The following is a 23,913-nucleotide window of genomic DNA, read 5'->3' on the forward strand; positions in this document are numbered from 1 at the left end:
AGAGAGAGGCAGAGAGAGGCAGAGAGAGGCAGAGAGAGACAGAGAGAGAGAGAGAGAGAGAGAGAGAGAGAGAGAGAGAGAGAGAGAGAGAGAGAGAGAGAGAAGATAAATAAAGGCTTGTTGATTGAAAAAAAATGTTAATGGGGTTTCCAAGTTCAAAAACGAAAAAGCAAAGCAAAACAACCCAAATCCAGCTGGCCTTAAGGGCAAGCTTCTCTGTAATAGGCACCAGACTGGCTCTTCATTTCCTTCCTTGTTTGATTTTTGTTCTTGGAAGACCCACACCCCCCAGCCCAGTGGTGAGGGCCTGAAAACCCTAGGACAACCCTGAGATTCTCCCCGCTGTACGCCTTGAGACTTGTAGTCCTCCTTCTGTCTTTCCATTGACAAAGTGCCTGGCCCATAGTAGGCTCTTACTAAATGCTTCTTGCCTGGCAGCCGATTTAGTAAATAGATGCCAGGCTCTGGGATTGGCGCTGGGCTCCTTCCTCTCCCCTCTCCTATGTGTGCAGCCGGCTTTCTCCTGTCCAAACATAAGACAGAGTAGAAACATGACTGGACTCTTAAAGAGTTCAAATCCCAACGCCACCATTTACTAGCCATTTGACCTCAGACAAGTGACTGTCTAGCCATCCATAAAAGAAAGAGTTGGACATATAACATGGAAAGTCCTGCCCAAATCCTGATCTACGATTGTGGGATCCAATTTAACATGTCAAACATGTAGATGACTAAAAGGCAGGAGGTACAGGGGACAGAGCTTGGCACTGGAAAGGGAGAGGGTGAAGGGAATAAGCATTTATTTATTAAATGCCTTCTACATGCCAGATGCTGGGCTAAGCCATTAATCAATATTTTCTCATTGGATCCTCACCACTACCCTGGCAGGTGGGTGCTATTGTTATCCCCATTTTGCAGTTGAGGAAACGGAGACAGGCAGAGGCTAAGTGACCTGCTTAGGGTCACACAGCTAGTAGGTGTCTGAGGTTAAATTTGACTTGACTCAAGGTCCTGTGGTCTATCCACGATGCCACCTAGCTGGCTGAATTCAGGAAGACCTGGGTACCAGTTCTGCCTCAGAGGCTTGCTGGGTGTGTGACCCTGGACAAATCACCTAACATTTCTGTGTCTCAGTTTCCCTATCTAAAAAATGAAGATAATAATAGCATCTTCCTCACAGGGTTGTTTGTGGATCAAGTGAGACTACATGTGTGAAGTGCTTTAGAAACCTTAAAGAGCTACATAATAATAATAATAATAATAATAAGTATACAATGTTACTTATTAGAATTCTTGTTTTCATTATTACCATCATAAAAAGAGGTCATGTATCAATAATGAAAGATCATTGCTGAACTACATTGTTATCCGCAGGAAATGATAAGTAAAAGGGGAAACCGTAAGGGTTTCAGACAGATGGTCCATGAGGGATTTATGGGAAGACACAACCAAGACTTGCCCACCATGAGAAGGCTGGGAGGGATTGCCATATATATCCGCAGAGGAATAGTGCCACATGGATGAGACAGTAGGGCACAGTATATAGTATTCTATATTTGGAGTCGGAGGACCTGGGTTCAAATTCTGCCTCAGTTTACTACCCAGAAAAATCACTCAATCTCTCTGGACCTGTTTTCTTGTCTCTCAAATGAGGGGAGTTGGAAGAAATGGCCTTGAAGGTCTTTTCCAGCACTAAATCTATGACCCAATGGATTGTCACAGATTTGTGGAAGTATCTAAGTACACCCCAATAGAAGACACAAAGAAGTAAAAGGGGATCGTCCCTTGCTTTCATTTCATAAACATCTCTTAAGGGTCTGCTATGTTCCAGGCACCACGCTAGGACTGGGAGATCCGAAGACAAAAGAAAAACCAGTTTCTGCCCTCAGAGGGCTTACATTTTACTGGGGGAAACATCCTGTACACAGATAATTCGATATGCACCATAAGCAGAGTAAATGCAAAGTCTTGTTTGGAGGGCGCACTAGAAGAGGGTCTGAGATCATCAGGAAAGGTCCTTGGAGGAGGTGACATGTGAGCTGGGCTTGCAAGGAAGCCAGGCATGTTGAGATGTGGAGGTGGGGATGGAGAGCAGGGCAGAGACCCAGAGAGGCAGGTTCACTTTGAAATGCAAACACAGAAGTCAAGAAAAACACAAATAAAAAGACAAATATGAGTAAGGGAGTCAAAGGGAACTAAAGAAGGATAAATGGCTTCCATTCCTCTTGGGCAGTGATGGGCAAACTACGGCCTGCGGGCCAGATGCGGCCCCATGAAATGTTCTATCTGGCCCCTCGACATTATTCCTGATCTGAAGAATACAATGAGTAGGATACAATACAATGAAACTTCGAAAGAGCTGCCTTAGAAACAGATTGACAAATGGGCATTTCCTTTCCTTTGGCCCCCTCTTTAAAAAGTTTGCCCATCACTGCTCTTGGAGGTAGGTACATGGGTCTCCTCCAAACTCTACCATCATCAGGAATCATGGAGGGTATCCAACTGGACAGAAGCCCTGGGACTGGATCTGTTGTGTCTCAAAGATCTTAAAAGAAGAAGGAAAAAGGAGGGGAGGAAGAATAGAAGAGGGGGGGAAGCTTAGGAAAAATTCTCTCACATAGTTGAGAAGAGATCTATACAAATAAGGAGGAGGGGATGGAGGGGGCACAGCAGACACAGACTTTACTCTCGTTTGAACTGATCAAAGGAGAAAGAATCCCCACACACATACACATTCACAAAGAACTGGGTTCAAAAATACATTTTACTCAACAGGGAAATAGGAGGGAGAGGCAAGAAGGGAGGAGGGGTAATTAGAGGGTGGGTAGATTAAAGGAGGGATTAGTCTTAAGCAAAACATCTCTTTTTGAGATGACAAAGAATAGGAATGATTCCCATCAACTGAGGAGTGGCTGAACAAGTTATGCCACATACATTTAAAAAATATAATAACACCTTCTGTCTTAACATCATTTTATTAATATCGAATCTAATATTTATTATATTGATCATTAATTAATTACATAATATTAATGAATTATTAATTACTAATTAAATATTAGATTATATATTCATTACTATCTAATCTAATAATTAATATCTAAGACAGAAGAGTCGCAAGGGCTAGGCAATCAGAATAAAGTGACTTGCCCAGGGTCACACAGATAGGAAGTATCTGAGGTCAGATTTGAACCTAGGACCTCCAGACTCCAGGACTTGGCATATAGTAAATGCTTCCTAAATGCTGATTGATTTGGTTTCAAGAGCAAATAGACATTTCTGTTTCAACACTTTACTTCCCTCTTTGTCCTGTTCAAAACTAGCTCTAGTCAGGATTTTCACATCTCGAGAGTAACTTGATGCCCCATGAGTCAGAGCTGTTTTCAAAAATCTCTCATAGTTGTAGGCAGCTAAAGGTAAGCAGTTTGCACTATGGGTACAGTAGTGGAAACAAAAGAATACTAAAAGAAAGCTGAATTCAGTATCCAATCTTGGTCCCAAAGAAGGCACCAGGAAGTATAGCTTTCCCTCCTTTTCCTGGCAACATGGGAGATCCTGGGGGAAGAAGTTTGCATACATGGTCAGATGTTGGTTGATTTTGTTTTATTTTTTCTTTGTTACTAGGGAAGATTTATCAGGTGGGTGGATGTGGCAGGAGAGACATCCACAAATGTAAAAACAAAAGGCACTGACACACTTTAAAAGACAAGAAAAGGTCCTGGGCTCATAGAGTAGGGCCATATCTAGCATTATAGCAGACCTCAGAGGTCATTTTAACACATCGTAACACTGTATAGATGAGGAAACTGAGGCCCAGGGAGATAAATGCCTTGCTCAATATCACACAAGTAATAAATATCAATGATGGAATTTTCCAAAGAGATTTTAAATTTATTCCTTTTTTTTTTTTTAATCCCTTACCTGCTATCTTAGAATCAATACTGTGTATTGGTTCCAGGGCAGATGAGAAGTAAGGGCTAGGCAGTGGGGGTTAAGTAACTTGCCCAGGGTCACACAGAATTTATTCCTTTTTTTTTAAGTCATTGCCTAAATTTCTTGTATTCTTTCTCTCCACTCCCACCCCAAAGAACCATCCCTTTTAATAAAGATTTTTTTTAATAATTAAAAAAAACAACTCGGCAAAACTGACTACTATCTTGACAAAACCTGACATTCTATGCCTTTGCTAAGAAATGGTTGGGGATGTCCCCTCACCTTTCCTCCTTGGGACCATGATTGCTCTTTTGCAACATTAATTTTCTATTGTTTTAGAATTGTGCTCTCCATTCACATGGTTGTAGTCATTGATAAATTGTATTCTTGGCTCTGTTCCCTTTACTCTGCATCAGTTCATACAAATCCTCCTATGCTTCTCTGTATTCATCATATTTCATAATGGTCCGTTACATCTGTGACCCACAGTTTGGATAGCCATGCCCCAAAATGATGGGCAGCTACTTTGTTTCTCATTCTTTGCTCCCACAAAAAGTGCTGTTATAAATATTTTACTGTATTGGAGATCTTTCTTTTTGTTAATGTGGAATGACTGGATCAAAGGGTATGGACATTTTAGACACTCTATTGTCATAATTCCAAATTACTTCCCCAAAAGGTTTCAATCCACAACTCTACCAACAATGTATTAGCATATCTGTCTAAAGGAGGCTAGATGGTATAGTAGATAAAGAGCTGGTATTGGAGTCAAGAAGATGTGAGTTCAAATTTGACCTCAGACATTTAGCTATGTGACCCAGGGCCAATCATTTAGTCTTTGCCTCAGTTTCCTGAATTATAAAATGGGGTTAATAATAGCACCAATCTCACACAGGGTGAGATAAAAAATAATATGCATAAAAAGCTTAGCATAGTACTTGGCACATAGTAGGCACTTAATAAATCTTTTTTTTTTTCATTACCCCAGATATGAAATTCCAAGTCAATTTCTTAGTAGTCTTTCTTCTGTACTTTGAAAAGAAATCCTTCACAAAGCTTAGCTTGGCAATTTGTTTGGATATGTTCCAAGCATAAGTTCTAAAATAAATGAAATTCATTTGTGGAAAAACAGTAAATATTTTAACTATGAAGAACTTAACACCAATTGCTTAACCTTGAGCCACTCACTTTACCCTCTGTGGGTCTTATCCACAAAAGGAAAACATTAGGCTACAAGATTTCTAAAGGGTCATCTAGTAACAGTCTGCAAGACCAGAGGGTTTACAACAAACTTCATTTACTCCTCCTGATTGGGGGGAGGAGTACTTCCTTTCTATACCACACCCTCAGGTGTGAAATAAATCTCAACAGCTTGAAGGTAAATGTGTTTCTGGAACAATCTGAAACAACCTGAAAATAATTTCACAATGATTCACACTTGGCTTGTCTTTCTTCCCAGGTACCAAAGTTTCCCCAGATGGCATGATATAAATTAGTTTTCTTCCAAGTGAAATAAAACAAAGAAACCAGAGAAGGAAAATATCAACCCTTGACTCACGTCCCATCTCCTCCATGAAGTCTTTTCTGAGTTGTAGGGTTGATGGTGGCCTCTTCCTTCTCCAACATCCTGGAGTCTAGCTCTATATAGTATCTATCTATCTATCTATCTATCTATCTATCTATCTATCTATCTATCTATCTATACCTATATAGTATCTATTTAGCTATATATCTAAATATAAATATCTATAAGTAGATATTTTAGTATCTAGGCCAAGCTTTACAAAGAAGAGCTCTGGGTGAGTTGCCTGAAATTCACATTCAAGTTAATGTTTCAAGACAAATTTGAATAAGAGAGGGGAAGAAGTCCTTGGAATAAGGTCATCTAGAGAGGCCCAGAACATCACAAAGTTATAACTGGGAAATCCACAGCTTGCCAAGCTAAGGAAGGAGAGTAGAGTAGTATAGGGATTAAAAATTAATGCTTTGACTAAAATATTTGAAATTTATAAATAACATGGTAGTTGATGATTCAAAGTATCATTGCTCAAAGTCAAAATGACTTTAATAGCTTTGATTTACAAAAGAGGTGGAAAGAGTGAAAGCAGAGGAATACAAAAGGGTGGAGAAGACATTTGCCTATCTAACTAAATATTGTTCCAGTGCTTGACTCAGACAGGACTTGTTGACCTTCAACAGGAATTAAACTCTCTCCAGAAGACAGGAAGGGAAAACCAGCTATCCACCCATCCAAGTTCCCTCCATGAGGCAGGTCAAGATGATGACTCGAGCTGAAGGTGATTCCTGAGGCCAACTTTCTTCCTTGAGCCAACCTTCTTCTTGAAGCTGACTTCCTTCTTGAAGTCAACTTCCCTAGCCCCAGAAATTCAGGGTTTTTTATAGTGACTTCTTGTCCCTTCCCTTCTTCACAAGGGCCAATCACAACTTCCAAATTGCCCAGCACTGCTCGGAAGGCAGTGTTTGTGGGAACTTCTCACCTTCTGGAGAGGTCAAAAGGGTTGACAGATTCCTGGCTGATTGAAGTGTGAATTTTATTTCCTGGCTGATTGAGTGGAAAGGGTGGAGAGCTCCTCTGTCTAGTGCTAAGTAGGGAGTTCAAGCTTTTGTTGATTCAATTCAAAAGTAGATGAAGGAGAGTTAATCCTGTCTTCACAATCTTGTGAGGCACTAAGTAGGGGTATTTAAGTTATTGTTAACCAAAGTGTTAACTCAATATAGACAAAGGGAATGAAGGATTCCCTTTCACAAGTGTAAACTCATGATAGACAAAGAGAACAAAAAATTCCCTTTTCACAGTAGGACCAGAACAGAGGGAAGTCTACCTAAGATACAGCTGTTTGGAGGGTAGTGGAGGGTGAAAGGAAAAACCATCTGGGAATTTTGAAGTGAAAGGGAATGTTGGGAAGGAAACAGGAGATCTTGGATTAGAGTTGCAAGAGAAGAAAAAGAAAGAAAGAAAGAAAGAAAGAAAGAAAGAAAGAAAGAAAGAAAGAAAGAAAGAAAGAAAGAAAGAAAGAAAGGAAGGAAGGANAAGAAAGAAAGAAAGAAAGAAAGAAAGAAAGAAAGAAAGAAAGAAAGAAAGAAAGAAAAAGGGAGGGAGGGAGGAAGGAAGGGAAAGAGGCGGGAAGGATGGAAAAAAGAAAGCAAGAGGTTAGGAAGTGTCAACTTGAAATCTGAAGACCCCAATTTTGCCCCTGTCCCCTGAGAACTCACTCCAGGGAAGTCCCAGACTCACCCATTTCAGATTGAACAATAGATCTTAAAGTACTTGATGATCCCAGTTTAGGTGGGGCTAGCAGACCTAATCAAATGTTAAGTAGCCTTTTGGTCTTAGAAGTTTTCCCCCTTATATCAGGGATCTTTTCTCAAGAAGACTGACACCAGTGAAGGGAGCATTCTTTTAGTATCCATTGTAGTAGACCACTCCCTGATACCCCAGCTTCTGGCCTCTTTTGCAAGCCTCCTTACAATCTGTCAGTGTAGGTTTGATGCCCTGAGTCCCCCCAAAGGATTTAAAACTTTCCTGGATTGGGTTCTATTGTTCTTTGGAGAATCATCTCAAGGTGTGCATTCTCCCAGGGATACTGTCCCCAGAGCCCAGGGTTTTGACTCTGTGTAGTTTTTAGTAGCTGATTATTGGATTTATGTCTTTCCTGATTAAAGACTTGGCTTTTCTGACTACTTTAGTAGGTCTGTGTTTTTCCAAGTTGACAGAAGGAAGGAAAGAAGAAAGAAAGAGAAAGAAAAAAGACAATGAAGCATTTAAAAAAACTTATTGAAGACTTCTAAAATCCTTTCTAACTGAATTTTTGATTCAGCCCCTGACTTTAACAAATAATTCTTTTTTAAAAAAATTTTAATTTTTTAGAATATTATTCTATGGCTACATGATTCATGTTCTTTTCCTTCCCCCAACTACCCCCCCCCCCCCATAGCCAACACTCAAATCCACTGAGTTTTACATGTATCATTGATCAAGACCTATTTTCATATTATTGATAGTTGCACTGGGGTGGTCATTTAGAATCTACATCCCAAACCATATCCCCATCAACCCATGTGTTCAAGCAGTTGTTTTGCTTCTGTGTTTCTGCTCCCACAGTTCTTTCTCTGGATGTGGACAGGGTTCTTTCTCATAAATCCCTCAGCCTTGTTCTGGATCCTTGCATTGCTGCTAGTAGAGAAGTCGATTACATTCAATTGTACCACAGTGTATCAGTCTCTGTGTACAATGTTCTCCTGGTTCTGCTCCTTTCACTCTGCATCAGTTCCTGGAGGTCATTCCAGTTCACATGGAATTCCTCCAGTTCATTATTCCTTTGAGTACAGTAGTATTTCATCACCAACAGATACCATAATTTAAGAAATGATTCTTGCTAACTTGGTTCCTTCTCTTTTCATTTCATGCTCATACATTTTACACATTACTTTCAAAACTGTCCTACTGTCTGTCTTTCCTTTTGAATTTCCTTTTGTTCTATGCTTACATTAGAGAAAAATTACAATGCCCCCCCCTTTTCTGTCTATTGCTTTGCTAACCCTACCCCATTTCATCCTCCTTTAAAACTGAAAGAAATAAGGAGAAAAAATAAATCCTTGTAGCCAATAAACATAGTTAAGCAAATTGAATTCAGACAGCCTGCCTTTATGAATAAAATCCAAATGAACTGGTTGGACTTGTCCACTTCCCTCATTTGTTTTCAAGAATCTTTGTGTTACTAGGTTTGACTTCCAAGAGATCAAAGAAAGAGGCAAAGGATCCATGTGGTTGTTTTTGCATTTGGTTGTACCTCCAACGCTTAGGGCAATGCCTGGCACACAGTGGGCACCTAATAAATGTTTATTGATTTGCTTTTTCACAGCAATAAATTTGATTGTTTGAGCTGAGTTTGAGCCCTATACCTCAGTTAGCTTATCTATAAAATGGGAACAGCTGGTTTAATGGCCTTTGAGATCCCTTCCAACACTAAGTTGACAACCCTCGTTGGAGGGATCTGCAGAGACAAACGGGGTTATGGGAGAAGTGCCTGGCCCTGAACACAGCCCTAAGAGAAGGGTAGCAAAAGGATGGTTCAGGGGAGGCTGGACTGGGAGGTCTTTTCCCTGAGCATGCTCTCCAGGCTGGCAGAAGAAGCACTAACTTTCCAGCTTTTTTAAGCAAGAGGAAAATGGTAGAAGGATGGGGCAGAAAGATCATTCTGGGGGCCTTTCTGGGGGAGGAATAGTAGGGAGATTGGGCATCTGCAGAGCTGGGAGGAAGAAAGTAGAGCCCCTGGAACTGCACCGTATGAGGATATACTCCTATGTGTGTGCATGGGAGGTAAGGCAGGGTGGGAGTTCAAATTTAGCATCATCCCTAAGCAGGAAACCTTTACAGATGCTAGAGAGTAAGAAGGGGTAGCTAGTTATATGTGGACGGGCCCTCCAAGATCATCTAGTCCAACCCCTTCATTTTTTTTTTCAATTATTTTTTTTCTATTTTTTAAACCCTAATATCTTTTATATATATCCTTCTATATTAATTTTTTTTATTTGTTACAGGGTTAGGCAATGGGGGTTAAGTGACTTGCCCAGAGTCACACAGCCGGGAAGTGTCTGAGGCTGGATTTGAACCTAGGACCTCCTGTCTCTAGGCCCAGCTCTCAATCTACTGAGCCATCCAGCTGCCCCCCCCCCCTTCATTTTACAAATAAGACAGAACTAGAAAAGAAAAAGGACTTGCCCAAGGTCACCCAGTTAAGAAGTGGTAAAGGTAGGATTTGAACTTGGGTCTTCAGTTTCCAAAGCTTTCCTCCCATGCCTCCTCATCCTTCCGAGGCTCCATTGCAAATAAACTCACTTTCTTTCTGCTTCAAGGCTCAAGGAGGATAAGAAGAAGTACAATTCTCCCTGGAATCACCTTGCTGTCAATGTGTGTGTTCCTCTGTGTTCTATTCATCTTTGAGGAGAGCAACACCGGGAGGGAGGGAGGCTCGTGTTCTTGGAGGAGACTAGATGGGGGGCTTTGTTTCCTTGGTTTAATCACAATGGTCTCATTAGAACTGGGAAGCACATTCCAGGGAAAGCTAATAGATAAATTAGTGCAGTTAATTGGTCCTTTATTAAGTTTGAAGATAAATTTAGATCATCACTAAGGACCGTGCTTTAAAACCACTTCAGACAGAACTCACTGTAGACTGTAAAAAGCCAGGAGGACTCACAGCCCAAGGGGAAAATGAAGATAATGTTGTTATTGTTATTAATATGATATAATTGGGGGAGAGGTGGCTAGGCTGGGACTTCATGAGGATGGAGAATTCCCCTTCTTCCAATTAGGATCTCTGAGTCCTAGAATGCTGCCTGAGGCTGAGAGAGGTTAAGAGATTTTCTCAGGGTCACACAGCAAGTAAGGAAATGTCAGAGATATGAGCTGACCCTTCATCTTCCTGCTGGGGAGGAACAGTGACTAGGGCTGATTATGGAATCTAACAGATCTGAGTTCAAATCCTGTCTCTGATATATATTTATTGCCTTTGGGATTGAAAGGAAGCCAGACTACTTCTGAGCGCCCTAGCTAGCTCCCTAAGACTCTATGTTACAAACAGTTTATTGATCTAGGAGGTAGTGGAGAAAACGTTGGTCTTGGAAACAGGAAAATGTGAGTTCAAATGCTGCCTTCAGTACTTATTAGCTGGATGACCTTGGTTCAGTCATTTGATTTCTTTTCTTCTCAATTTCCTCATCTTTAAAATGAGGATAATAAAAGCACCTAGAAGAGGCAGCTTGAACTAGGTCTAGAGATGGGAGGTGCTGGGTTCAAATCTGGATGCAGACACTTCCTAGCTTCGTGACCCTGGGTAAGTCATTAAACCCTCATTGTCTAGCCTCTTCTGCCTAAAATGACACAAAGATAGAAGGTAAGGGTTAAAAAAAGTAAATGTTGCCTGACTTGCATCAAATGTATAGAGTTTGGGGGGGATGATAATCACAAATAATCACAAATTGGTAGTTACATACTGCTCCATAGCTCTATAGGATGCCAGTGTTTCCAAGGTGCTTTCGAAATATCTGATTCTACCCTCACAACAACTTTGAGGAGGTAAAGGCTAGCATCCTCTCCATTTTACAGGTGGGGAAACTGAGGTAGAGGGCGGTTAGGTCAGCGCTCAGGGTCACACAGCCAATAAGTGTCTGGAGCAGGATTTGAATTGGGGTCTTCCTGGCTCCCAGGCCAGCACTCTCTCCGCTGCACCGCTTGCCGCCCAAAGCAGTGACCTACTTGGCCAAACTCAGCTTCTTCTGGATGCTCAGACCTCCTTCGTGTGGTTCCCCTTGCAGTTCTGCCCAGGTCCCAACAGGTGGCGCTACTCGCCCTCTTTCTGGGGGGAAAAGGGTCTCTGGTGAAATTCCTTCCAAACTGAACTGCATCCACGCAGTCTTTAGGAAGTTCCTTCTATGGACGGGCCCTGGGGGGTGGGGGGTGGGGGTGGGGAGACAAAGCTACCTTGGAAGAAAACGGTCCCTGCTATGGAGGGGCTTCCAATGGAGAGAGATGAGGATGCTCCAGGGCTTCCGAGCGGAGCCCCAAGACACACGCAGGCTCTCTGGAAGGGTTCCGAGCCCGAATGGCTCCACTCCCAGGCCTCTCCCTTGGGCTGTGGTCTCTGAGGAAGCAGGAAGCCAAACTCAGCCCACGGCGTTCCCTCGTCCCTCGGGGCTCCCTCATGGACGCCCGTTGGGGCGCTGGTTGAAGGCCCCGAGTGCGTGTCAGGGGCCCAAACCCGTGCTTCCTGCGCGCCTCGGAACTTACAGGAACCCCCCAGCCGCCCCAATGCAAGGAGAACGCCTCCAAACAGCAACGCCTTCCTTTTTGGCGGGCCAATCAGCGCTGGCCATACAAAGAACTAACCACCCGCACCCACAATGCCCTGCGGGGGCCACAACAGGAAAAGAACTCTCCGGCGGGCGAGAAGATGAATTCCCCATAAACTGGGGCAAATCCGCGGAGGGAAGGCACTAAGAGGAGGGAGGAATTGGGCCAGCGACCCGGAGGCGGGGTTCAAGGGAAGCCACGTGGTAGAGCGGCAAAGAAGGAAAGCGAGGCAGGAATGGAACCCCCCCAGGAAAGTGCCCAGAGCGTGGAGCAAGGAGGGCCGTGCTGAGGCTTCTTGGGGTACCCGGAACGGAGGAAGATGCCACGTGGGCTCACTTCTGGAGCCTTAGTTTCCTCAGCTGTAGAATAAGTTGCTCAATCATCTCAGCGAGGTGCAGAGACCAAAGCACATGCCCAATACGGAGGAAAGCGCCCCAGGCTCCCCGGAATCTCCCCCTCCCTTAAGTGTCTTTATTTTTTTCTAGTATTTTGATAAAATGAAATTATTTCTATGTGGTCACCGGCAAGTGATTCAGAAGGAAAACGAGAGCTCGCGAACAAGAGAATGGGAATCCCAAAGGAGAAACTAGATCTCCCTGCCTCGTTTTTTTAAATCTTACTTTCTGTCTTAGTATCAGTTCTAAGACAGAAGGGCAAAGGCGAGATAATTGGGATGAAGTGACTTGCCCAGGGTCACACAGCTAGGATTTGTCAGAGGTCAGATTTGACCCAGGTCCTCCTGACTCCAGGTCTGGCATTCTGTCCGCACCTCACTGCTCCTGTGCCTTTCTTCTTGAGAGAGTTGGGGGACCAACACACGATCCCCTACATATGCTGTCAGACTGGCTTGATATGTTGACTTAATTTTCCCTTTTTTTTTTTTTTGTCCTTCGATAGGAAGGCTGCCTGCCTGGGAAAGAGAAGGCTATATTTGGAAAGGAAGAATGAATAAAAATGAAAGATGTCAGTAAAAAAGAGACAGTAGCAACTCAAGAGGCTTCTAAGACCCCAAATGTGGCTTGGAATGCTCCATGGATAGCATACTTATTGGCACGCTTGTCTAGCCCCCTTTTGTTCACAGACTCCTTGAGAGGAGACCAACAAGAAGCAGTGGTGCTGGTGCAATGGAATCAGCCCTGCCTGTCCCGACAGAAGAGCCGAGTTTGAATCTGATGTTTCCTGGCTCTGTGACCTTGGCCACATCATTTCTCTTTTCTCTCTTTCAGGCATTTCAGGAGTGCCTGCCTTTTTGTGACCCCATTTGGGTCTCCCTTCTCCCTTCTCCCCCTTCCACAAGCACTACTTCCTTTGATTCACTTAAAATGAGAAATTTACAAAAATCATAAATTTTAAACAAATCAAGATACTTGGCAAAGATACCGGAGTGGTTGGCCATTGCCTTCTCCAGCTCATTTTATAGATGAAGAGACAGAGGCAAACAGGGTTAAGGGACTTGCCCAGAGTCACACAGCTAGTAAATGTCTGAAGCTGGATTTGAACTCATGAAGATGAGTCTTCCTGACTTTCAACCCAGCTCTCTATCCCCTGCATCATTTGGCTGCCCATCTAGCATGTAGTAAACACTTAATGTGTGCCTATTGACTGACCGACTGACTGACTGACTGATCTCTGACTGCATTTGTATTCCCAGGGCTTAGCATGATGCCTTGAACAGAGTACGCATGTCATAAATGACTCTTGGATTGATTTGGGTTTATGTCCTGCTTTCCCACTCAAAGAGCCCTCGTCTCCCAACACCCCCAGGAGGAAGCCCTTTCAGATGTTCTCTCTATTTTACAGATAAGGAAATTGAGTCTCGGAGAATCGCTGGCCCAGGGCCATCTGTATGGTCAAGGCTCTCCTGGCTTCCAGGCCAGGCCTCTTCCTGCTGGTCCATAGGCCTTCCCTGGATTTTCCCTTTCTCCGAGATGAATATAACATAGAGTGCAGGGCTTTTGTCTGGCTCAGCTATTTCTCAGCGCCCAGATCTTTATCGCCATCACTCACTCCCCTTGTCCCGGGCAAAGGGCTTGGTGATGGATTCCCTCTATAACACGGCAGGCCGAACGTTCGCCTTCTTCCCTAGTGGTTCTTTCGCTGTTCTACCTGGCCCCATAAAGCTTAAAACATGGACAACAGATTTTTGAGAAAGATGCTCTTTCATATATACTGCCTTGGCTAGAGTTATTGGAAATAGTTGCGGCCAAATCACCTTTCTGTCCTTGGCTGACGTGCACCAAACAAACACTGGATGGCGGCCGTCTCCTTCTTGATGTAGGACTTCCCTTGGATGGCTCTATCCGTCAAAGGGGCTGTCACAGTCTGTGTCTACAAAGACTGCTAGCCTTGAAGACATGCCCTGCTCCGGAGCTAGGCAGCTCCTCTGTTTGGGACCCATGCGGTGTTCATTTTGGGGTCCAGGCCAGTCATTTCCCCAATAGAGGGGACTCGGCAACCCATCTGTAACAGCATCTTGGAGAACGGTCTCAAGTCACTGAGAAGTTAAGGCCCAGCTCCCTAGTCACTAGACCAATGGGCTCTCCCAAGAGTGGTGGAATGGGTAGAGTCCTGGTCCAAGTGTGGAACAAGGGAAAGAGTCAGGAAGACCTGGGTTCAAATCCAGTCTTGGGCATTTACTTCCTGTATAACTTGGCCAAGTGTCTCTGAGATTCTGTTCCTCATTTGTCAAATGAGGGGGTTGAACTCAATGGCTTCTTCTTTTTTCATAGAAAAACTTGAGTTTATTCTCTTAAATTAGGAAAATGATAAAATTTATCAAAGATTCCTTCAATACATTTAACAGATAGATTAGATATACATAGATTGCATATATGTGTGTGAATATATATATATATATATATATACTCAATGGCTTCTAAGGTTTCTTCAAGCTCAAAACTATGTTCCTTTTTTAAAACCCCTACCTTCCATCTTAGAATCAATACCATGTATTGGTTCTAAAACTGAACAGTGGTAAGGGCTTGGTGATGGGGGTCAAGTGACTTGTCCAGGGTCACACACCTAGGAAGTGTCTGAGGCCAGATTTGAACTCAGGACCTCCCATCTCTAGGCTTGGCTCTTTATCCACTCAGCCGCCTAGTTGACTCCCCATTTTAAAAAATGCTATTTTTCCCCCAATTACATGAAAAACAATTTTTAACATTCATTTAAAATTTTTTTTGAGTTCCAAATTCTCTCCCTCCTTCCCACCTTCCCTCCTTCACTCTCTCCCATCCTTCCCCAAGACGGTAAGCAATCTGATATCGATTTTCCACGTGCAACCGTGTAGAATGTTTTTCCATATTGGTCATTTTGTGGACGACATCTCAAATAAACCAAAGAAATGAAATGTAGTATGTTTCTGACTTTACAATTTTCAAGGACTTCCCTAAACTTCCCAGTTTAGCATCATAGCTCTAAGGCTGAAAGAAATGATCTCATTCACCTCCCTCACTTAGCCAATGAGGAAACTGAGGCCCCAGAACCTCAACTGGCATGCCCAAGATTGCAAGAGAATTAAGCGTTAGAGATGGCCTATAAGCCCAGCTTCTCCGACTCCAAAAGAGATACTTTTCCCACTTGTTTATTTCAGCCTCAGTTTCCTCATTTGTACCATAGGACTATAATAAGCCCTGCCTCAGAGCGTTGTTGTGGGGAATAAGATAATGTAGATGATGCAACCTGTAAACGATAGCATGATAGTATACATTCGTGAGTTGCTATCACTGCTTTGCTGAGGAATAGAAGAGGAAATGTCCCCAGATGGAAATAACTCGGCAGTCTTGCAGAAAATCTTAGCCATCATTTCTATTCAGCAATCATTATGCTGGACGTAGAGGAGACAAAGATCAAAAAAGAACAGCCTCTGCCCTCATGGAGGATGTGAAATGGATACCGAGAAGTCTAACGCAAGATAGTTTCAAGACAACCAACGTGGTGCTAACAATGAAGGGGAATCAGGGAAGGGCTTGACAAGTGGATGAGGAGCTGGGCCTTGAAGAAAGATGGTTCTGGGAAACAAAGAGGGGAAGGGCTTAGGGGAAAGGAAGGGTCTTAGGACTCTGAGTAAGGAGATCTTAGAGCTATGAGATCACAGAAGAAAAGAAGGAAACCTGGGTCTGTAGGCAGAGGCGCAAAACTCTCCGGCAAACCAAGGGCGAATATGAAGGAGAGGAAATGAGACCAGTTGGAGGAGTTTCCACTTTGTTGGAAGTCTTGCAACAGAAGGTGGATGCTCCCATGTCATGGTGTTATAATGAGGGCTCCCTTTCTGTATGAGTTGGATTAGATGGCCATTAAGGCCCCTTTGAACTCGGCGCTTCTGTGAAATCCCAGAAGAATGAAGTTGGAGTTTAGAAAGCAAAGTTTAGAGCCAGCATGACTCAGAAAAACAGCAGGTCTCAGGTCTGTTCCCACTGGCATAGGTTTGTTAGTATTCTAAGTCCATCTCTCAGGATGAGAGGGATATGAGAGAGTTGCTCTCTGAGCTGAAGGCTGTCCCCATGGGGTGAGATGCTGCCTTATTTCTGCTAGAACCAATCAGGTTTCTCCCCACACCCCTCCCTGCCATCTCAGCTCCTGCCTCTCCTTAGTTTCCAGCAACCTAATTTCCCACTTACACGTAATACATCCAGCCACCCTTTACCACTGCCATTTTAGCAAAACATGCTGCCTATAATAGAGGCCAGGGAATGAGTGGTAAACTGAGTCATAGGAAGACCAGAGTTCAAGTCTACCACACTCTCCCTGCATGAATGGGGGAATCACTTAACTACTGGTGCTCTCATTATCTTCGTCTGAAAATGAGGGGGTTGGAGTAGACAGCCTTGTAGAAACCTTCTAGATCTGACTCTACCAGCTTTTTTTAAACCCTGACCTTCCATCTTAGAATCAATACTGTGTATTGGTTTCAAGGCAGAAGAGAAGTAAAGGTTAGGCAATGAGCATTAATGACTTGCTCAGGATCACATGGCTAAATAGTATCTGATGCTAGATTTGAACTCAGGACCTCCCATCTCTAGGCTTGACTTTTAATGTACCAAGCCACCTACCTGTCCCCTCTATCATCTTTTAATAAGTTTTGTGTGTTGTTGGGGGTCTTCCAAGTAGTCAGTCCTCATTATGTTTTATTTCTCTAGCCAGAATGTATCAAATAACTAGAAAGAATTTATTAGATATCTTAAAACATATTAAACACCATTATTAAATGATTCAACATTATTAACATCATTAAACATATTAGATAAAACATGCCAGGCACTCTACCAGGTGCCAGAGGTATAAGGGGAGAAAACCAATTTCCTGCCCTCGAAGAACTTATGTTATCCTGAACAACAACAACAACAGATGAATTTATAGAACTATATGCAAAATATAGATGTAGCTCTGCCTCTGAGCAATTTCTCCAACTTTGCACCAGTACTCACAGGTTAGGTCATCAGAGGACAGCTGCTACCTTCAAGTTCTAGGGTGCTGGTAGGTCGGTTCTCCTAAGATTGCATCTCAAGAGCCCCTACTGATGGGCTTCCCAGTATCAGTCAGCCAGTAGATGCAACTAGTTTTTAGCAAAAGCATTCACTAAGTTGCATATTAATAATAGTAACAGCAAAATATTCCCCCAGGAAACCTGAGCTACAGTCTTACACAAATACAGATGGTGATTGTGGGAAGAGTGGGCACAAAGCTAGAGTACAATAGTAATGAGGCATATGTGGAGGGAATCCTTGTCCCCAAGGGAAGTCACACCACCAATCCTACAGGGCTTTAGTGTCCTTTCTCTCTGGAGTCTGCCTGCTTCCCCATTCACAACCCCAAGGGCTATTTCTCCATTTAATCTACAGTTGGCTTTTTTTCTCCACGGATGGAAATCAAATAAGTCTACTTCTTTCCTCAGGTCATCACCTCTTTCTAGCTGTATCCAACTGGAAAGTATATGTCTCTGCTCCCTCAGCTTTGTCTCAGACTCTCTCAAACTGAATTACTCAAATGTCTGGATAGGATTTTTTTCTTTCTGGGTGGTTAGTTCCATTGCTACATGCCATGGACAATAAGAAAGCACAGGAAGAGCAATTCTTCCCATCCTTACACTCCTCTGGTATTGTCTCAGGGGTAACATGCCACAAAGCTGCTCCTACCAGGGACTCACTAAGAGTTGGTGCACTTCAGCATTTTAAGGGTCAATAAAGGGTCTCAGTCTTTGCCTCCCATAACAGCGAGTTATTTATCTATCTGTTCCCATCCAATTGAGGAGAAATTTGTTCACAATTTGAACCAGAATGACTAGGCATGGCTTGGTCATATATGTACAATGATTTTAACATCTCATTTTCTGCTTTTTGCTTTTGTGACTACATTGATGGAGTATGGATGTAGGAGGGAAAGGAGCTGAGATCAGCTGACCCTCTCACATATTCAAAAGAAATACAAACTGAGTGGAAGGAGGCCTGGAGAACAAAGATGATGAGGAAAGGCTTCATCTAGGATGTAGCCCTGTAAAATTAAAATTAAAGTTGAGTACTTTAAGTTTTATTTTTTTTAAGTTTATTATTTGACAAAACAGAATCACATGACTAAGTTTTTCTACCTGCTCAAAATCCCCACTCTGCCAAAGCCTGACAGGAAAGAAAAAGAGGCTAGATGTGGAACTCTTCCCAATTTATGTCCTGTCTACATCAGCACGTAATGACAGGAAGTGAGTAGGGTTCTGGGAATCGTAATTTTTGCTGGGAATTGTAGTTTTGCTAGGAATCATAGTTTTTAGAGTAATAGATTCTAATTTCACAATCCCCCCTGAGATCCTTTGGAAGACTAGTCTCCCCAATGGATCTTGTAAACATAACCAACTTATAAATAACAATAATTTGGGGATAAAAGGGAAAGAGAATAAAACAAATGATTGCTAGGTGCATTAACAAAAAGCCAATTAGGGGGAAGTCCCCTTCAGTATAAGAGTATACATACAAAATAAATGTGTTACAACCCTCTTCCCCCCCCCCCCAACAGTTCAATCAATTATGCTCCGTGGTTCATTCTGGGTCTTCTGAGGAGGTTTCTTCGGGCATCTTCATGGTGCCTTCTTCAAATAATTCATCTTCTAGATTTGAAGAGTTATCAAGCTCTCTTTCCTGAAATATTTCTTTTTTAAAAGATTTTTTAGTTTTTATGACAATTACACAATCCCCCCTGAGGAGGGTATTGAACAATACTCAGATCCATTCAGGTAGTCACTGAAGCTCATAGCTTTCAATCTTGGCTGAAATTTTCCCTCTTGGGAGCCATTTAGGAATACCATGTCCCTTAGGAAAACTTTATAAGACTATAACCCTTCATGGGGTAAGCAACCCCTTGGGTTTGCTCCCTCCTTTGACATAGGACTGTAACAGCTCTAAAGGCATGTCTTTATATGTCCCATCTGTTGTAGATAAATCAATAAGATGTTTAAGATTAGGTATTATTAGGAGGCTTATCAAGCAAGGTTGGGGAATTCTAAATGGAATGGGGAAGCAGGAAGTGGTTCTTTCTTCTAAGATGGACTCCATGTTGGCTGAGTGAGAGTGGTTGCTGACCAACTGACTCAGTGGGAGACCTCAGAGAAAGTGGAGTTTGTATCCTGGTATCCTGAAGGAAGGAAGTCATGTGTTTGTGGGAAAGTTAGGTTGAGTCTGTCAAACCTGACCTGGGCTGCTGATCATCTCAGGCTGATTTAACTCCCTAACCTTACCCATCTCAAGGATTACTGGCTGAGGACCTCGGAGAGCTGTATCATCACTGGAATTGGACAGGACTCAGCAGTGAGGATCCCACTTCCATTCCTGATAGTCCAGCTGTGTCTTGATATAGCCTAAAGCTTGGTGTAGATAAGTTCCTACCCTGACTCAGAGACTTGCCCATAGGTTTTAAGAAATAGAAACCCCTTTTCCCTTCCTTCAAACTAAAGTTTATTCAATTAAACCTGTTTATAAATCCTTTTGTCCAAGTATTACTCACTTGTTAGTTTCACAGACTCCAAGGCTAGGTGGATCTGTGGTGGCAGTTGGTATCAACTGCCAATCCATAATCTTCCATTCCTTGTTCTTTGGAGGGGTTTGTGGTTTCCCAGTTTGTTATTCCCAGTCTGTTGCCCTGTCCTGTCAGTCCTCCTCCCCTTTCTCTAAACCTAGTAATATTTAAGTTACCCATAAGAGTTCCCCCATAGGACATCCATTGTACTGTGGAGGTGAGGACTACAATATTTCTCCCTCCTTTGGCATGAGACTGTAACAGCTCATAACAGATTCTAATTTCACAGCCCTTTGTCTGAGCTTTGAAGCAAATGAGGGATTATGGGAGGCAGAGGTAGGTCAGGAATAAATGCCTGGAATTTAGGAGACTTGTACAAAGACATAGAAATGAAATGTGGAAGGTGAGGAACTCTTTAGAGGCAAGTACCGTCTATCATTCATCACATTCTTCATGAATCCTAGAATAGTGAATATTCAGTGCCTCTTTATTGATTATCACTAATGAGAGAAGTTAGTTGTCCTCAATACTTCAGAATGGTTCAGAAATGAGCAAGAGGGTAATTAATGTTGGTACTACCATGATAAACTTAGCATCTATCTATCTATCTATCTATCTTTCTATCTATCATCCATCCATCCATCCATCCATCTATCTATCCATCCATCCATCCATCTTTCTCTCTTAACTATATATAATGGAGATTCATAGTTCCATATATAATTTTCTTTTCCTAGCCTTTGCATATGGAAAAGTTCATATTTTCTGAAGATTGTCAAGTTCATGATAAAAATAAAATAAAATGAAATGTACCTCACAGCACAGAGTAGTTTTACTTTGCTATGTAGCCTTGGACGAGTTATTTAATTTTTCTAGGCCATGGTTTCATCATCTGTAAAATGAAGGAGTCAGATTAAATGACCTCGAAGATTTCTTCCATCTCTAAAATCTATGATCTTATGACCTTATCAAAGACCCAGGATGAAGGAAGCTTTTTTTTCATGCACCTAATACTAAGAGTGACCCTATCTTGTTAACTATAAATCAGAATATGTGATCTGACAAAGAATATTACTTTCACAAGACTTTGGTCAAAGCACATTCATTTTGTTGAAATCAGAACTGCTCTATAGAATCTTTGCTGACTGGTCACCGCTGCTAAGGCTGTAGAAGACCATTTATTTCTTTAGCATCGACACTTTCCAAGCAATTTAGGCAAACTATGGAAGACCATTTTCTCCCAAAAATGAATATAGTGGGTGACCCACAGAGCAATGGAGAGATGCCTGGAGGGTAGAAATGGGCTGGAGCATGTTACCTGCAGTGAAATGTGGAAGAGAAGTATCAGTGGCATCATGGATATATGAGTCCAAAATAGAAGTGGGCTAATCAGGTAGGAAGAAAGAATGAAGGGGAACAGAATGGACAGCCCCAGCTCTTGGTAGTATTCACAGAACATTAAAAGAATCAGCACCTTGGCAGATCTTTGAAAGAGGAATCCCACAGAGGAATGCCTAGAGATGGGAGTCACCCAGAGTTGGGTGCTGAAGGGGTGGTTGTACTTTCTGTGGGTGGAGGCATTATCCACAATGACGAGGTCAATCACAGATCCACCGAAGTTCTGCACTCTGGTTGCCACGTCAACAGAGGTGTATAAGATATAAACACATCACTTTCCCCAGTCTTCTGTGTGGATAGTAACGTATAGTATGTGTGCAAAACTAATTTACCTTATTTATGGTAACTAGTGTGATGGGATCATTAATTTGAGAAACTTCTCAGGATTAACCATCAAACTTTGGTAATCAGATGCATGTGAATATTGGTTCCTATTCCCAACTTAGCAATATTAACATTAATCTCACTAGGAACAAACCATTCACCTAATTTCCTAGGGCTTCCCAGAAAGCATGTCTCATACTGGCACTCGGTGACCAGGTTCCCTCCCTGCCCAGGCAAAGATTATGTGTCTTCCTCCCAGGTGATAGCTTGGCAAGTCAGAAAATCTCCACTGATTAGCATTGTACTCAGGTGAGCAAACTAAGCTCGAGTTTCCAGTCGTGTGCCTTCTTCGTCATCCAAGATCACTAGCCCAGAGGCTGGGGCTGGTGTCTTTCTTATGGTTCTACCTATGGGTATAACATCAGTTTTTTGTTGCTACTGAATTGTCGTCTCATTTGTTCCCAACTCTTTGTGACCCTATTTTGGGCTTCTCTTGGCAAAGATACTGAAGTAGTTTGCCATTTCCTTCTCCAGTTCATTTTACAGATGAGGAATTGAGGCCAGCAGGATTAAGTGACTTGCCCAGTCCACATAGCTAATGTCTGGGGCCGGATTTGAACTCATAAAGATAAATCTTCCTGATTCCAGGCTCAGTGCTCTATCTACTGTGCCACCTAGTATTAACTGGTCACATCCAAATTGTGATTGATTGTCAGTGGCTTAATTAATGTTTAGTTTAATTTTATTCTTTTATAAATCTTTATCTTCCATCTTGGAATCAATACTGTGTATTGGTTCCAAAGCAGAAGAGTGGTAAGGGTAGGCAACGGGAGTTAAGTGACTTACCCTGAGTCACATAGCTAGAAAGTGTCTCAATCTAGATTTGAACCCAGAACCTCCCATCTCTAGGCCTGGCTCTCTAACCACCGAGCCACCTAGCTGTCCCTTACCAATTAATTTGATTCATGCTCGATGATGTAAACTGATGATAAGATTGTTTACCAAATTTTCCCATTAGTGGTCTGCTGTATCTTAGGGTCCTATATGTTTACTAGTTGTTTATAGCACAAACATGTAGTTTATCAATCTATACCACACATGTGTTTATTGAAATAATGACAAACAAACTTCAAAATACTTCAACTCAAAATGGTGGCCCAACGTAAAATAAAATCGGTTATGTCAAGACAACAAACATATTCTCACTGCCCTGGAAAAGACATCTTTTCAATAAATCTCCAGCCAATGGTACTTAAAAACAGCCATGGTTCCTAGATTTTCCTTCAGGACCTCTAAAAAAGACATATGCAGGAGAAATGGATAAGGGTTCAGACCAGTAATGTCAAAGATGCAACTGTTAATGACTTTGTGGAACAGTCATGATTCTTTAACCTCTAACGATTAAAGCTATTCTAAGGAGGAATAGATTACTTTAGAGTCAGTAAGGCTCTTGCTCAAAAATAGATTGGACTAGAAGACTTTTCTGAGCTTAAGATTCTACGAAATCCTTCATTGTTCTCTGCACCCAAGATCTTATGTAATTCTCAGCGTGGCCCAAAACACAACTTCTTTAGAGACACATAATAGAGGTAAACCCACTCAGAAACAAATACCAGACTTCCTCCCACCACCAGAAGTAACACAGAGGTCTTCCCTGGGTGTCTTTCCCTCCTCACCTCAAGGAAATCATCTCTACAACTAAAACATAATGACTAGTCGAGGAACACCAACCCAGAGGCTCTGCCCCTCCCCATATCCCAATTTTCAGCTTCTGTCTGCAGATAGATAGATTGGGAAGACTATTAATGTCCCATGCATGGGCTACTGAGAGCAGATGATGACTTTCTGTCCCTAAATTTTAATTGTCTTTTAATTAAATTATTATTTATTAAAATGTTAAATTAAATAATAATTCCTGACAATTGAATCTTTTTTCTTTCTTTAGGACTTTATCCACTGCGGGCCTCTTCTTTTTGACAACTAGAGAAAACTCATTGTTGATAGTGGGAGAGATATGTTTACCCCAAGGCCTTTCTCCAAAATAAGTTCTAGTAGTTATTGGTTAGTTAGTTAAGAACTCAGTAACTAGCATGCTTGATCTGAAATGAATTCTACCTATTTCTGCTAGAGTTCTGATTGCTCAGAAAGTTTGGCTTCCTCTGTCAGCATCCCTGGTGAACAAATTCCAGCGGATTTCTCATCACTGACATGCATTTTATGATGCTAGAAATTCTTGCCTTCTCGATGTTTTCTGATTTCTTTAAATGAGAATAAGACCATCTCGTCTTCAATTCTTGGTTGCCCCAGATTGAGGGAGATTTGTTCTCACCTTGTTTATACTGTGGTTTTGTTGTAGATCCATGAAAAGGAATGAAAAGAAGCAAAGC

This window comes from Gracilinanus agilis, chromosome 1 (genome assembly GCF_016433145.1).
Source record: "Gracilinanus agilis isolate LMUSP501 chromosome 1, AgileGrace, whole genome shotgun sequence".
Taxonomy (NCBI): domain Eukaryota; kingdom Metazoa; phylum Chordata; class Mammalia; order Didelphimorphia; family Didelphidae; genus Gracilinanus; species Gracilinanus agilis.